The following is a 13,519-nucleotide window of genomic DNA, read 5'->3' as shown; positions in this document are numbered from 1 at the left end:
AAAAGAAGCAGCCAAACTGAAGGAAGCTGGGGAAGGAAAAAGATATATTTTCTGAAGCAGACTTGTCGGCTCAGAGTTAATAGATAAATCTGTACAAATAGTGACATAAAATTTGTGAACAGGAGGGGGAAGAAGAGTTGAGTATCAAGATCCTTGGAAAGAGGGTGAGCATTCACAGCTGACAATTGCATATGGTGGGCAGGCATTCCATTGAGGTAAAGGAATACCATATGACTGCAACAAACCCTTTATTTTAAGAAGTAGTTGAATTTAGGATCTAGACTATCAAGTGGCGTGATGAAGATTAACCCAGTTCAGAGCAAATGTAAAATACTTTCAAATAACTAATTTGAGAAAATACAGATTCAATTGCTACTGTTTCTCAAAGAGAAAGGGAATTTAATGTACTCCTTTTTAATAACAGTAAGAATTCAGGGTTAATAGTTATTCATTTCAGAGGAATATTTAATAGCTTAATTCACACATCTTTAGAGCATAAGTTTTTATTATCAGATGAATGATACTAAAGAATAACTCTATTAGTTGGATGTGTAATTATTTTAATTAAACAATCATCTCTTCAGAAAGATACATAAGAATGTGATTAACTTTAAGCATACCTTAAAATTTCATTTTATTCGAGTATCTGCTTAAAGTTGATCATTCTGGGCTATACTCAGCCTGAATTCTCCTTAAGTCTCCATGTCTAAGGAACTAAACATGCTCTAAAGAATCATTCAAAGTGCTTAAACTACATGTTAAGCAAAGAAGTGATTAGAATTACTTAACAGGAAAAAAACAGGCACAAATATTTAGCTAAAATACAGCATATATTTATACGCTTATTAAACCGACTTATGTGTTCATCTAAGTGCTTTGCTGAATCTAGACCTAAGCTCATAATTAGATATGAAGTAAGTGATGAATAAGCACCATATTACATCAACCACACTCTCCCCAAGTATTACTTTAATTAGAAATCGTCCTGTTTGACCTAATTAGATCAGCTCTGGTTGCATTTTTAAAGCAGTAGGTAGGAAAAGAATTTAGGGAACAACTGTATTATTAGCACATTGTTAGCACATTTGTTATTGTCCACACTACATGTGATGTTTGGGTTCTTTTTTTTTTTTTTTTTTTTTTTTTTTTTTTTTTTTTAATAGAGTTTAATATTTTAACACTATTTATAAAGCTGCACATTTTAGCATGCAAAACAGTCAGGAACATTCCATAGGCATCTGCTGGGACACGGGCTACTACTCTGCCAACTTTCTGTGGGCAATATTTTTTTTACTGCAATGAAGAGAATTCCTTTGAAAAGAACAGGCAAATATATGTGTGTAGTTTACATACTTTTGAGGTTCACATATTTTGTGGCTAAAAATATCTAGAGTTCATATCCCACCTTTGGATTCAGACTTGGAAGCAGATCCAGCTGCAGAGTACAGCTCTTGTGTGTGGCTCATATTTTCTTGTGTGTGAAAATAATTTATATTTAAAACAAAACAAAACAAACAAACAAAAACCCACAACCAAACCAGAAACCTTAAACCTTGGAATTTGACTTGGCATGACCATTTCTTTCAAAATTTCATTTCAGAAGATGATTGGTCCAACTGTCTCTATATAATGATAAACATGCAAAGCTTGGACAGCAGCTGAAAAACTAAAATCTGAAGATTTCCTAAAATCTGATATTTGGACTGACCAAACTGAAGGCAAATGTATCACTTGGCTTTAAAGACTGCAAGATTGTAGCAACAGACTCTCTTAGTTTCTGGCAGGTTGAATTACTTGTTCTTATCATCACAATGACTTTCTCAAAGAAAACTACTTTTACTACTGAACTTAAGTAGGATGTTTATTATGTTCCTACAGTACTTCTATGAATGGAGATGAGCTACATGAAGGGCAAGATCCCAGTTATTTTTGTGTCTCCAGACAAGAGGCACAAATTAAGAAGTTAAAGACTGCCATTTTCAGCTGACAATACTGTGTTATTACTTGCCAGTATAAGGTCTATAGTTATGAAGACATGCTCATCATTTAAGGTAGGAACATTTATTCTGATCAGTTCTCTTTAAAAACAGTTAACTGATCTCTAAAATGATATTCTTAAGAAAACCAAGGAATACATGATTTATCTGGACATTTATACAATGATGTGAACATAGGAACTTTTTTTTTTTTTTTTGCCCTGAATCATGCGATGGTTAATTATTGTGTAGGCTAAAACACATACAGCTAAGCAGGAATTCAGACTTTTTTTTTCCTTTGACTGGGGCAACTAGTTATCCTGCTTTCTCTGACATGTCCCCTCCTTTAACCCAGTCCAAAATGTAACTCATTTGGGAAAAAGGGATGTGGTCATTTGTCCAGAGGGTCTAGGTGGTGTCCTGCTGCCAGATCAGACAACAACAGTAGCTCTTGATGAGCTACTGTGTGTCCAGAGGTTTTGGACCAGTGGTGAGAGCACTGGTGTGTCCTGACTCCACAGGTACCCACGGCTCACTGCACATACTTGCAGGAGTCAATCTTTGCATCTAGTTTGATGCACCCAAAATGTTTCTGACTGTATGTGTTAGCCATCTGTGTAGTGAGTGCATACATATATTCCAGTCCAGAATTTCCCAGATGGAAACATGGGAGCATTTTCTGTAGCCGAACTACAGTAGGCATTGTTAAGAGTAACTTAAGTTCATGTTTGCCCTTCTCAGTACACAGACAGGGTATCAAATCAGCTTTCACTAACAGGGCTGCATGTGCTAATCCAAACACATAACAAAATGTTGTGCAATTCTAAGACTACAAAATTTTTATATCTTTCTCACAGAAACTCACTGTCAACTAACAAATGCATTCACTCTGAGAAAAGAGTAAAAAAATCCCAGCTTTGTTAACCCATGAATGTAATATAAGTTGTTCTTGATTTAATTTTTGTACTGTTCACTCTCCAGAAATACTTGTTTGACCTGAGGTTCAGTTTCCAAGGTGCAATGCAAATCTGTTGATTTCATCATGGGTAATAGCTTTCCTTTCCTTTGGCAGGTAAGTGACATCAGGAGATTGCCGTTTGACTGGCCACAGTTACCATCAAGATATTTCAAACAAACTGAAAAAAAGGAGGTAATATGTTTCATGTTCTCTTTGAGATATCTTATACCCTCTTTTGTCATCATTCATCTCTAGTTGGGAAAAATATGTACATAATTCTCCTGAAGAAATGTCTCTGATGGCTAAGGAAGTGGATTGGAATTATGCGTTTCACATCCACAGGCTACAGAGAGGTTCCAAATTCATTCCTGAAATACAAAAATTATGTAACCACTAGGCTGAAAGTTTAGTAACATTGTTTCCAGCCTTAACCAGGAGGAACTGAGTTAAGATGGAAGAGCAGTTCTGGTGAGAAAATTATTAGAGAAAGGCTCTGCTGTCTGGCCAGGAAGGCCAATGGCATCCTGGGGTGTATTAGAAGGGGGGTGGTTAGTAGATCGAGAGAGGTCCTCCTTCCCCTCTACTCCACCCTGGTGAGACCACATCTGGAATATTGTGTCCAGTTCTGGGCCCCTCAGTTCAAGAAAGACAGGGAACTGCTGGAGAGGGTCCAGCGTAGGGCAACGAAGATGATTAAGGGAGTGGAGCACCTCCCTTATGAAGAAAGGCTGAGGGAGCTGGGTCTCTTTAGTTTGGAGAAGAGGAGACTAAGGGGGGACCTTATTAATGTTTATAAATATATAAAGGGTGAGTGCCATGAGGATGGAGCCAGGCTCTTCTCGGTGGCAAACAATGACAGGACAAGGGGTAATGGGATCAAGCTGGAACACAAGAGGTTCCACTTAGATTTGAGAAGAAACTTCTTCTCAGTGAGGGTGACAGAGCACTGGAACAGGCTGCCCAGGGAAGTTGTGGAGTCTCCTTCTCTGGAGACATTCAAAACCCGCCTGGACATGTTCCTGTGCGACCTCACCTAGGTGTTCCTGCTCCAGCAGGGGGATTGGACTAGATGATCTTTTGAGGTCCCTTCCAATCCCAAACATACTGTGATACTGTGATACTGTGAAAGGCATAAGGTAGTCTAAGCTATATGCCTGCCATTAAACAATGCAGACCATATAAACACCCATTCAGTGCTGAGGTTAAAAAATCCCACAACACTACAGAAGCACAGGAAGATAAATCATCCGGTTCAGCCCACACCTCAAAAGAAGACCAACTATGCCTGGGTCCCATCCGGCAAATGTTTGTTATGTTCTCTAAGACCTCCACTAATGGAGATTCCTACAACTTCCCAGATAACCTCAGTCTCTCATTACCCTTACTGTAAGATTATTCATTGTATTTCCAATATGGGCTCCCTTGCTACATTTGAAGTCACAGGAGTTTTTTTCAGCCTAGCAAAGACAAGGAAAATTGAATATGTCCTTCCTCTCTGCAGTAACTTGTGATTTGTTTGAAGATTTTATCATGTCTCTTTTCAGTCTTCTGTTCTGTGAGCTAAATAACTATGAATTTCCAACCCTTTCATGTTTGACTTTTAGAAAGACCCTGAATTACTCACTATGGACTTTTCTCAGCTGGTCCACATGTTAAAGAGTAGGTCAGACTGCCTGAGCAAGGTAGCAGCACAGGCGTATTGATTATATGCCACCAGCTCAATGTTCTGCCTCTAATTTCACAGGCCTCTTTACTTTCATTAATCCAGAAAGTCATTATTGATACCTTCCAACCTCCATTAGTTAGACTAGGTCAGATTTCTTCATGGAAATCTATGAAGCAACAGGGCACAGGGCCTCTCTCTCATGAATTTATAAAGAGAATAGTCTTTCTTTAGGAGCAAACATATTATTCAGCAGCACCTTCAGTGTGAAGGAGGTCCCTCTCTGCTTCCCAGCTAGATTTTCACACTTATCTGCCCAAAGAATAAGTCAACTTATCATGGAAATGGGAAATAAAGAGGAGAAAGCACAAGGATATACTTGTGATCACAAATTTGAGTCCTGTTGGCACTTGTTAGCAAAATAATTCCTTTCTCTGATAACTGTATGCAGTGGACCATGGAAAACTTGAAGAAAGACATTTTGGTAGATTCTGAGAGCCCTTGACTGTGAACACCAATGTTGATCTCATTCTTAGCATCAGATTCTGTATAGGTATACCATCCATCTCTAATACTTGTTTTATCTTACAGAGACGGGGTCTTTCAAAAAAGGAAATTGGTTATTTTGATGAGAACACCTTTGGGAAGAGTTAAACCCAGATCTAACACATCATAGGGGCAGTCAAAGACCTGGTCACTATCATGGATCTATGACAGGAGTTTTGGAAACACTTCAGAAATGCATAATTTTTTTCTGAAGCTATATGCAAGTGCTGAAGAAAATGTTAAAAGAATAAGACAAAATTTTTCCTTTGGGTTCTAGTGCATCAGTTCCAGACTTTTTAGCACTTGGACATTGTCATTTGCAGAAATCAACAGTGTCACAGACACAGTAACCCAGAGTCCTAATGCCCATATTTTGCATGACAGACCATTAGGTCAGGACCTGTCTTATGTCTTCCACTTCTCCATTTTTAGTAGGTTCCTATTAATACTTATCTACCTGCACAAGAGATACTGTTCAGTGAAACTGAGCTCATTGTTCTATTACACTGAAATTATTAATACTTTTGAGGAAGAGGTACTCCAAAGTATTTTTTATTAGTTCAAACAGGTCTTTTTATTTCTCACTGTGAATTACTTGATAAAATTTCCTGGGCTTTTGATGACTGTAGCCACTTCATTTCCCTAGCCAAATCTGTCTCAACCATCACTTGATACCTTTCAAAAAGTATAAAAGAATCTCATAGACAGTCAAACACAATTAAGCAGAACTAAAATGAATACACAGGATTTATACCAGTCTAACAGGGGATGGGAAAGGGACTTCCACAGATGGTGAGAGGCAGACTTATCTTTCGCATGAAAGGATATTTGTTCCCTGTACACACTGAAAGTGGAGGTACAACTGCCTCAGTTTCAGAGCTCAGCTTTGCAGCTACAGCTCAGCCTCAGTCTAATATTGTACTGACAAAATTAGGTACCTTTAGACTGAGGCTGGTGTAAGTCTAGCCATAACAAATCCTCAACAGACTGTGTAAAACCAGCATAGACATGCACAGTGTCATAAATGCAGTGAGTCCTGTTTTCAGTGTTCATTAATCTAGGCCCATTCTATTTCAGCTTCACATCTCCTTATCCAACACGTGTATATCTGGTTTAATCTTAAGCCATTTTGCTGACTTAAAGACCTGTTGCCAACAGCAGTGTTGTAAAACAAGGAAGTTTTCAAGCAGCATATTTCTAAGGGTTGCTTGCTGTCATTTCTGGTACATTTGCATGTGTGTGATTGACATACTGGAGGCCTGAGCACACTGCTCTTCTGAGCACCTCAGTGTTCACCAGGACTAGCAGACCAGCACCTGCACCTAAATGGTGAAATGCTGTTCAATGAAGATTTACCTTGGAATGAATCCCAGATAGTGCCATTCATGCATACTTACCCTGTTTCCCTGAAAATAAGACTTACCCCGAAAATAAGCTGTGGTGTGATTTTTCAGGATTTTTGAGGATGCTCAAAATACAAGCCCTACTCCAAAAGTAAGCCCTAGTTACAGTTCATCAAAAAAGTCAATTTAGATAGTGTCCAGGCAGCTATACATGTAAAAACATAGGAAGTTTTGGAGCAAAAATTAATATAAGACCCTATCTTATTTTGGGGGAAACGGTATAAATCTTGCTACCAGAGGAGGCCATCAGTTCAGTCATATTGTGGCAGAATTTATACAACGATAGGGTAATTTTAGAGCAACTGGTGATAGATCCGAAAGATCAGGAGCTCCCTAATTCAAGCTGTGAGACTTTCATTTTAGCCATAGAATCCAAAATTCCAGAATGGAAAAGGTGGTCCAAAGCCTTGACAAGCCTTCCAAAACTCTGCCTCTGTTCTTCGTTGTTTGGAATAATCTGAATCAGTGAGGCTAATATATAAATTAAATAAGCTCTGTATGCAAATCAGTCGAGTCTCACATAGGACATTAAGTAAAAAAAAAAAAAATCTAACAAAGCATCTTAACAGTTTATAGCTTGCCATGCTTTAAAGTTATGACAGTGAAGTTTCTTGTTTTCTCTTGAATGGTCCCCTGGATTATTACCCAATGAGAACTGCACCCCATTCAGGAATGCTTGCCTGGAAATCTCAGACAATAAAATGTCATATTTCTTGCCTGAGCTGTAACAGAAATTAATACTTCAGCAGAGAGTCAAGGGAATGACATGCCATTACTGCAAAAATTTTCTCCTATGGCTACTCTTTATTCTCCCAGTGGGATTCTTCCCAGGATAATGATGGAAAGCTGTTTGCACATGAACTGCTTCCCTTTTAGATCTAGCAGGCTGACAGGAATCATTCCTGTTCTAAAGACCCTGAAGTCAAGTGAGCTGAACTCTTTTGGAGTGGGGCTCCAGTGCTCACAGCTTTTCTATTGAAAAACAGTTCTTTATAGTGTGAAAGAATGGAATTTTCATAAAATCTGTTCATCCTAGATACAGCAAAACTGACTAGAAAGCAATTCAGAGACATGGGAAAGAAAATGCAAGCACAAGGTGCTCTGTTTTTAAAGGACTGTGAATAAGCAGCTTAATAATGTTCTTATAATAGCAGACAGAAAATGGATGCTTACAGATCAGAAATGGATGTACCACCTCCAAAAAGCAGCATGCAGACAGCCTGACAACAGTCCCATGCATTACATGTAGCACCTGTAGTGCAAGTTTGGCCTGTGTAAGTTTGAAATGCAGATTTGGAAAGATAATGATTTGTTGTAATGAATTTGTTGACAAACAAAATAAGAGAGATACTATTTTGTCACAGAGGTACACTGAAGAGTGTTTCACTGACTCCTCAGTGGCTTCAGCATTCAGGAGGAAAGGTTGGGAACTGCAGAGGAAGATAAAATGTATCTCTGCTTTCCTTTAGAAAACCTTTGCTACTTAGCTCTGGAGGAGTAGGGTGGAAGAAGGAAGGTTTCCTAAGCCTCTCACTGCACAAAACCCTTGTCAGGAAGGATCTGCATGAAAGACAGAGGACGCCACCCCATCAGTAAGATGTGCAGGCACTGCAGTTCAAGGCAGCCTTTCCCCTGCTCCAGGTTTGTTGTAGCCCAGAACCAGCACCTGCAGGACCAAGCAGCTATTAGATATAGGCAAGAAGAAGGGCTGCCACTGTTCCGATTCCTACTTATCCTGCTCTTTCTTATATACATGCCTCTCACAGGCCTCCAAATCATCTATCTCAATTCTCCACCCTACTGTCACAGTAGTTTCCCCCTTCATCTATCCTGGCTGCATCACTTCACCTACCCAGCACACTCCACCCACCTTACATGAGGCTGTTAACACTCCTTGTGCTGACATGTCCCTTATCTTACAGTCTCAACAAGAAGTGCCAGACCTAAATGGTCCTTGCAGCAGGTCCCAGTGGCAAAGCACCCAGGGACCTGGCTGGCTACAGGTGATCAGCAATGGATTTCAAAGTGGAAAGATAAAGTGAAAAGGTCTCAAATGCAATACAACATTGATAGTTTCCTTCAGTGACAAAATATTGCCACACAGACAGTTATTTCTAGTCTTCTATATTTCATTATATCACTATTATCTAATGAATCTCTGATTATTTTAAATGAGAAGAAGAATGCATCGCCTTCTTTTTTAAAATATACCTCACAGTATAGTGAAAGACACAGAAATTGCCAATATACTCTATTACATATAGACACCCTGAGCTCTAATCCCCACTAAACCCAACTTTGAGAACAGCTTGTCCTGAGCAAAGCAGAGGATTTTGGGAGGGGGGAGCAGTGGGCGGTGGGCCACACCGCATTACACTGCACCAGATGAGCAGCATTTCCCACAATGGACAATTGTCTTCCAGGTGTATTCATTTGTCTCCACCGAACAACATTCCCCAGAGCACAAAAGCCTTCAGTGTGGGGACAGCTAAGCATAACAAATGACATACCAGACTTTCCCGAGGTCTTTGATGATTATAAGAGGTTTCTTTTCTACCGTTATTGACTTTGCTGTCTTTGTGTTATTCCTTTAAAACGGACTTAGTGTGTTGCATCATTTCACGTCCTGGTGCAGGGTTTGTACTGGAAGGTAGGGAAACCGGCGAAAGAAGAGGGACTGTGAAATAATTCTTAGGCTGGCACTTTCTAAAATGGTCTGTTAGTTTGTTGTCTTTCTGGCTGCTGTTTTTGTTGTCTCCACTCCTTTTGTTTTTGCAACGCAAAAGTTTTTACAGAGTGAACGATCTTCATGCAGCTCCAAATAACCACTTATTTTGGTAAAATTTATAACACCAGATTCTACTTTTAGCCAGGAAATGCAAACAAAGCTTGGAGACAGCTTGTTCTCTGACCCCAAATTCATTCCATGTTGCTATAGCATCACCCCCTGAGAAAATGGGACCAGCTCTTTTCCTTTCCTTAGACCTGCTCAATGGGCTTTTGTCAGCTGTTGAATTATAGCATTAAAATTTAAATACTAGAGATTTAATGGAGGATTATTATGACACCCTGGTGCATTCTTTGTGTTGCTCTTGGCAACAAACCCAAGGAATGAGTGAAAGAAATAAAAACGAACAGCTGTCTTGTTAAAATCATGCTGGTACTAGGACATATTTAGGAGGGAGAAAAATGGTTCCCTAACTTTGACTATTATTGTTATACCAAATGGACTGAAAACTCTTTTCAGCCTGTAAGCATGACTAGCAGCTGACCTTGATTCCAAAGCTGTTATAATTTTCTGTAAACAGGTTTCTTTCTACCTTGTGCACAAAATAAATGGGATCAACAGGAGAGGGTGTTGCATCAGTTCACAATTTTCTTTTGCCCATCAGAAAACAGGAACACTTTTAAAAATAGTGGCATGTCAAATGTGTCAGAGATAATTTCAAAGCAGAAAGCACAATTCATCTCAGAATATATGCATGGTATTTTGTGTATACATGTTGCATATGCATGACTGCTACACAAATGCTTAAATTGCTCATGTTTTCCACCAATGTCTCTAGATTTCAGAAATGTTTGCAAAAAAGCTCACCTTTTTTTTTTGTTTGTTTGTTTTTTTGTGGAATAGAATGGTATTTGGTGTTACTCTTTAAATAGGAATTGCATTCGTGACCATATAGCCAGAGCATACAGTGAAACATCAAAGAACTCATACATGAAGTACACTCTTTACTGATCACCAGTTTTCCCTGGAGAAATTTGGGCCAAATTCATCTCTAGTATAACTGTTCTGAAGTCTCCAGGGGTGTGATTTTCATTCTTTTTCTTCATCCTAATTACACTAAATATATATGTGAAAAAGTTACATCTGGAAATACAGACTTTGTATGACTTTGAACAATCGAATACAACTATAGTTTGAAACTTTGGAGGACAACTTAACAAGTCCTCAGCAAACAAATATTAGCACAATATATTTAACATGGTGAAAGTAAGAACGTGAGCTGAAGCAGAAATATGTAACCAGTTCCTGTTGAGATGCATCACAGAGCAGTTGTCCTTTTCCTGTGTAAGGAGAAACAGATGAGGGCAATCACATTAAACATGACCCTGCACACATCTGCTTGTGTTGGCTGAGAGGACTCCTCTAACAGCAAGTGTCTGACTGGTGAGCACAGTTAGGACAGAAGCACATTGGATACGGGTTACAGACAAAATGAAGTGACAGTCAACTAATGACAACAACAACAAAATAACCTGATCTCAGACACATATAACGTGGCATTTAAGTATAAAAAAATCTTTAAGTGGGGAAAGGAGGACTGTTTCATTTTGTTTTCATTAGTAAAAACCTGAAAGCATTCTATTAAATTATTTCTGTAGACCACTGTCTCCCACATTAAAAAAAAAAAAAAAAGGAAAAAATCTCATAAAGCCACCTGGATTTTGCAAACTGTACAGAAACACAAGAAAAGTTTTTCTCATATTCTGAAGAAATCAATGACTGTGCTGATATACTCCTGGGGCTTTGTATAGGCTTGCCTTGCACAGAAAACTGTCTTTCTGTTTCAGGAGAGCTTCATACACAGGATTTGCCCAGCCTGAGGCTGAGGATCAGTGCAATGGACATCTTGAAGTTATTTATTAATGTGCTTTGTCCTCTTGTGGGCTTCAAATAGGGAACTGATTAAGCTGCAGGTGCTTCAGAAACCATTACAAGTTTGAATTCACTTGAGGCATGCCCATTGTGTCTACAACCAGGCAGAATAGCTGTCAAGTGAAATCAGTGGCAGGAATCGTGCCAAAAAAATAGGTCAGCTGCTAGGAACTTGTGGAGAAAAGCTACCTTGCTTAAAGGCAGAAGAGAGGCCTCCAAGAAGGCTCAAGGAGAGGTACAAGCATCTGAGAGAGGGGGCTTCAACATAGTGCAGAGAAGCCAAGGCATAGTTTTGAACACACTTTTCCCATGCATGAGGGATCTTCTTCTATTTTCACAGTAAAATCATGCCTTCCAAATTGCTGATCTTTACTAATCTCTTCCGATGACTAACGAAAAATGTCAAGCATTTATTAGTCTAAAATGTATGATAATGTGTCCCAAATAACACCTTGTCTAGCTTCCCTGGAAATAAAACACAGTGTGTAATGGAAATAATGACTGTGTAGAATGAAAGTGATGACCAACATAATGTGTGGAAGAAAGTAGATGACCCCCAGGTGCAGCAACATAAAGAGTTCTTGGTTTCTACAGCTGATCTGTTTACCTTGCTGGAGATGTCATCTCTGCTAGTGAAAGGTCCAGATCTGGGAATGTGAATGTTTCTGGTTTCCATTACATCCTTTTTAGTACCTGAGATCGTTTCTTTGTGTTCCTATAGAGTACAGTATCTCCTCTCTTGTCTGCTGCTGGTTTCACACACTGGAAACTGGACATGTGTGGTAAAGAGAAAGTAAAAAGAAACAAACCAGCAGCTATCCCATTCTCTCATAAATACCTTCCTGCTTGTGTTTCTAGAATGCCAAGAAAGAACTTTTCAGAGCATTATGTGCCTGGAACACCTGAGAAATTTTCTTGTTACATTTCCACTAAAAGGCTTTAAGATGAAACTGCAGCGTTCCTTGTAAATGGTGTTGGTTAGATGGACATCAAGGATGCACAGTAGCTGGCTGGTTCTGGAGAACCATCGGTTTTCTATGCTACAAATTCTTTATTAAATCCTGATAAATCTAGTGCTAGTATTTTGTTACCTTTATTTAAACATGATTGCTTACTGATATTTGTAGAAGCTGTATTTTAAATATTAATTTAGTTTATGGGGATGGTGAATATTTTAGACTGTCAGAATTACTAAACTAAGTCCCTATGCATAGTTTTAAAAGTACCATTTGTTCTTCACATATATCTCAGGTTACTGCACAAGTCATAACTACCACACATAATTAACAAATGATAAGGTGAGACTTCCAAATGGTAGCAAATATGTTTTTCTCAGTATTTTTTTTCAGCCTTTTATTTCTGGGTTTTTTTCCAGATTTACACCGATTCAAACCAAATCTGATTCAGGGCACTAGTTATATCACAATCCAAAGCAAGTGATATTCCTACTACAGAAATTAACATTTCCTGTCAACAGGAAGAAAATCACAATACTGTGGGAAAAACAAAAAGTCCCACATACCTGGCTGACCTCAAAGAAAATTGCCTGCTGAGAGGGACAAAATATTATTTTCCTTCAGTAAAAGTCCTTCTTTTTTTCTTTCTCATGTGTTTTTTTTTTGTTTTTTTTTTGTTTTTTTTTTTTTTTTTTTTTTTTTTTTCTGATGATAAGACATGGTTAGACTGAATAACACCTGTGGAACAAACAAACATGTCTATAAATATAAAAGTCTTTCTTGATGACAGAACTTTACATTTCTTTACTCTCTGGCCTCAGGAGAGACAGACAGAAGTACTAGATATGAGCTTCCCTGTCTTTTCTGGACTGGTTTCAGCTGAACTTGGCAGAGAAGCCAAAATGACAAAGCAAATGGGATTATTATTTAGATAAACACTAGGCTACAAAAAGCTCTCAAAGTTTACAGTATATTAACATAAGTATTTTTAATTTCTTTTGACTATTTTCTGTTCTCTCACTGGAAACAGAGAAAATAGCCTCTTGTCTCTTGCTATCCTGAAGTCCATCCTCCTCAAATTGCTTTCTGCACACTTGCCCTGCAGAACATGCAGTGAAATATCTGTTTTCTCCCATGACCGCATCTTGCTGCCCACTCTGAGATCCTACTCTAGAAGCTACTTCTTTCCAGTTGCCTTGATAAATCCTGAAGAGATTACACTTCATAGCTATGTGCCTGATGTTCTTCTGCAATGCCAGTTGTGAGAAACACATCTGCTTTTCACAAATGAAAGTGTTTACACGGAGTTATTTACTAAGGCATTGGCTATTTTCTATATATTCTACAGGGATTTCAG

This window comes from Streptopelia decaocto (assembly GCF_964273445.1).
Source record: "Streptopelia decaocto genome assembly, chromosome: 3".
In the NCBI taxonomy this organism is placed as follows: Eukaryota; Metazoa; Chordata; class Aves; order Columbiformes; family Columbidae; genus Streptopelia; species Streptopelia decaocto.
This window is presented reverse-complemented; position numbering follows the sequence as displayed.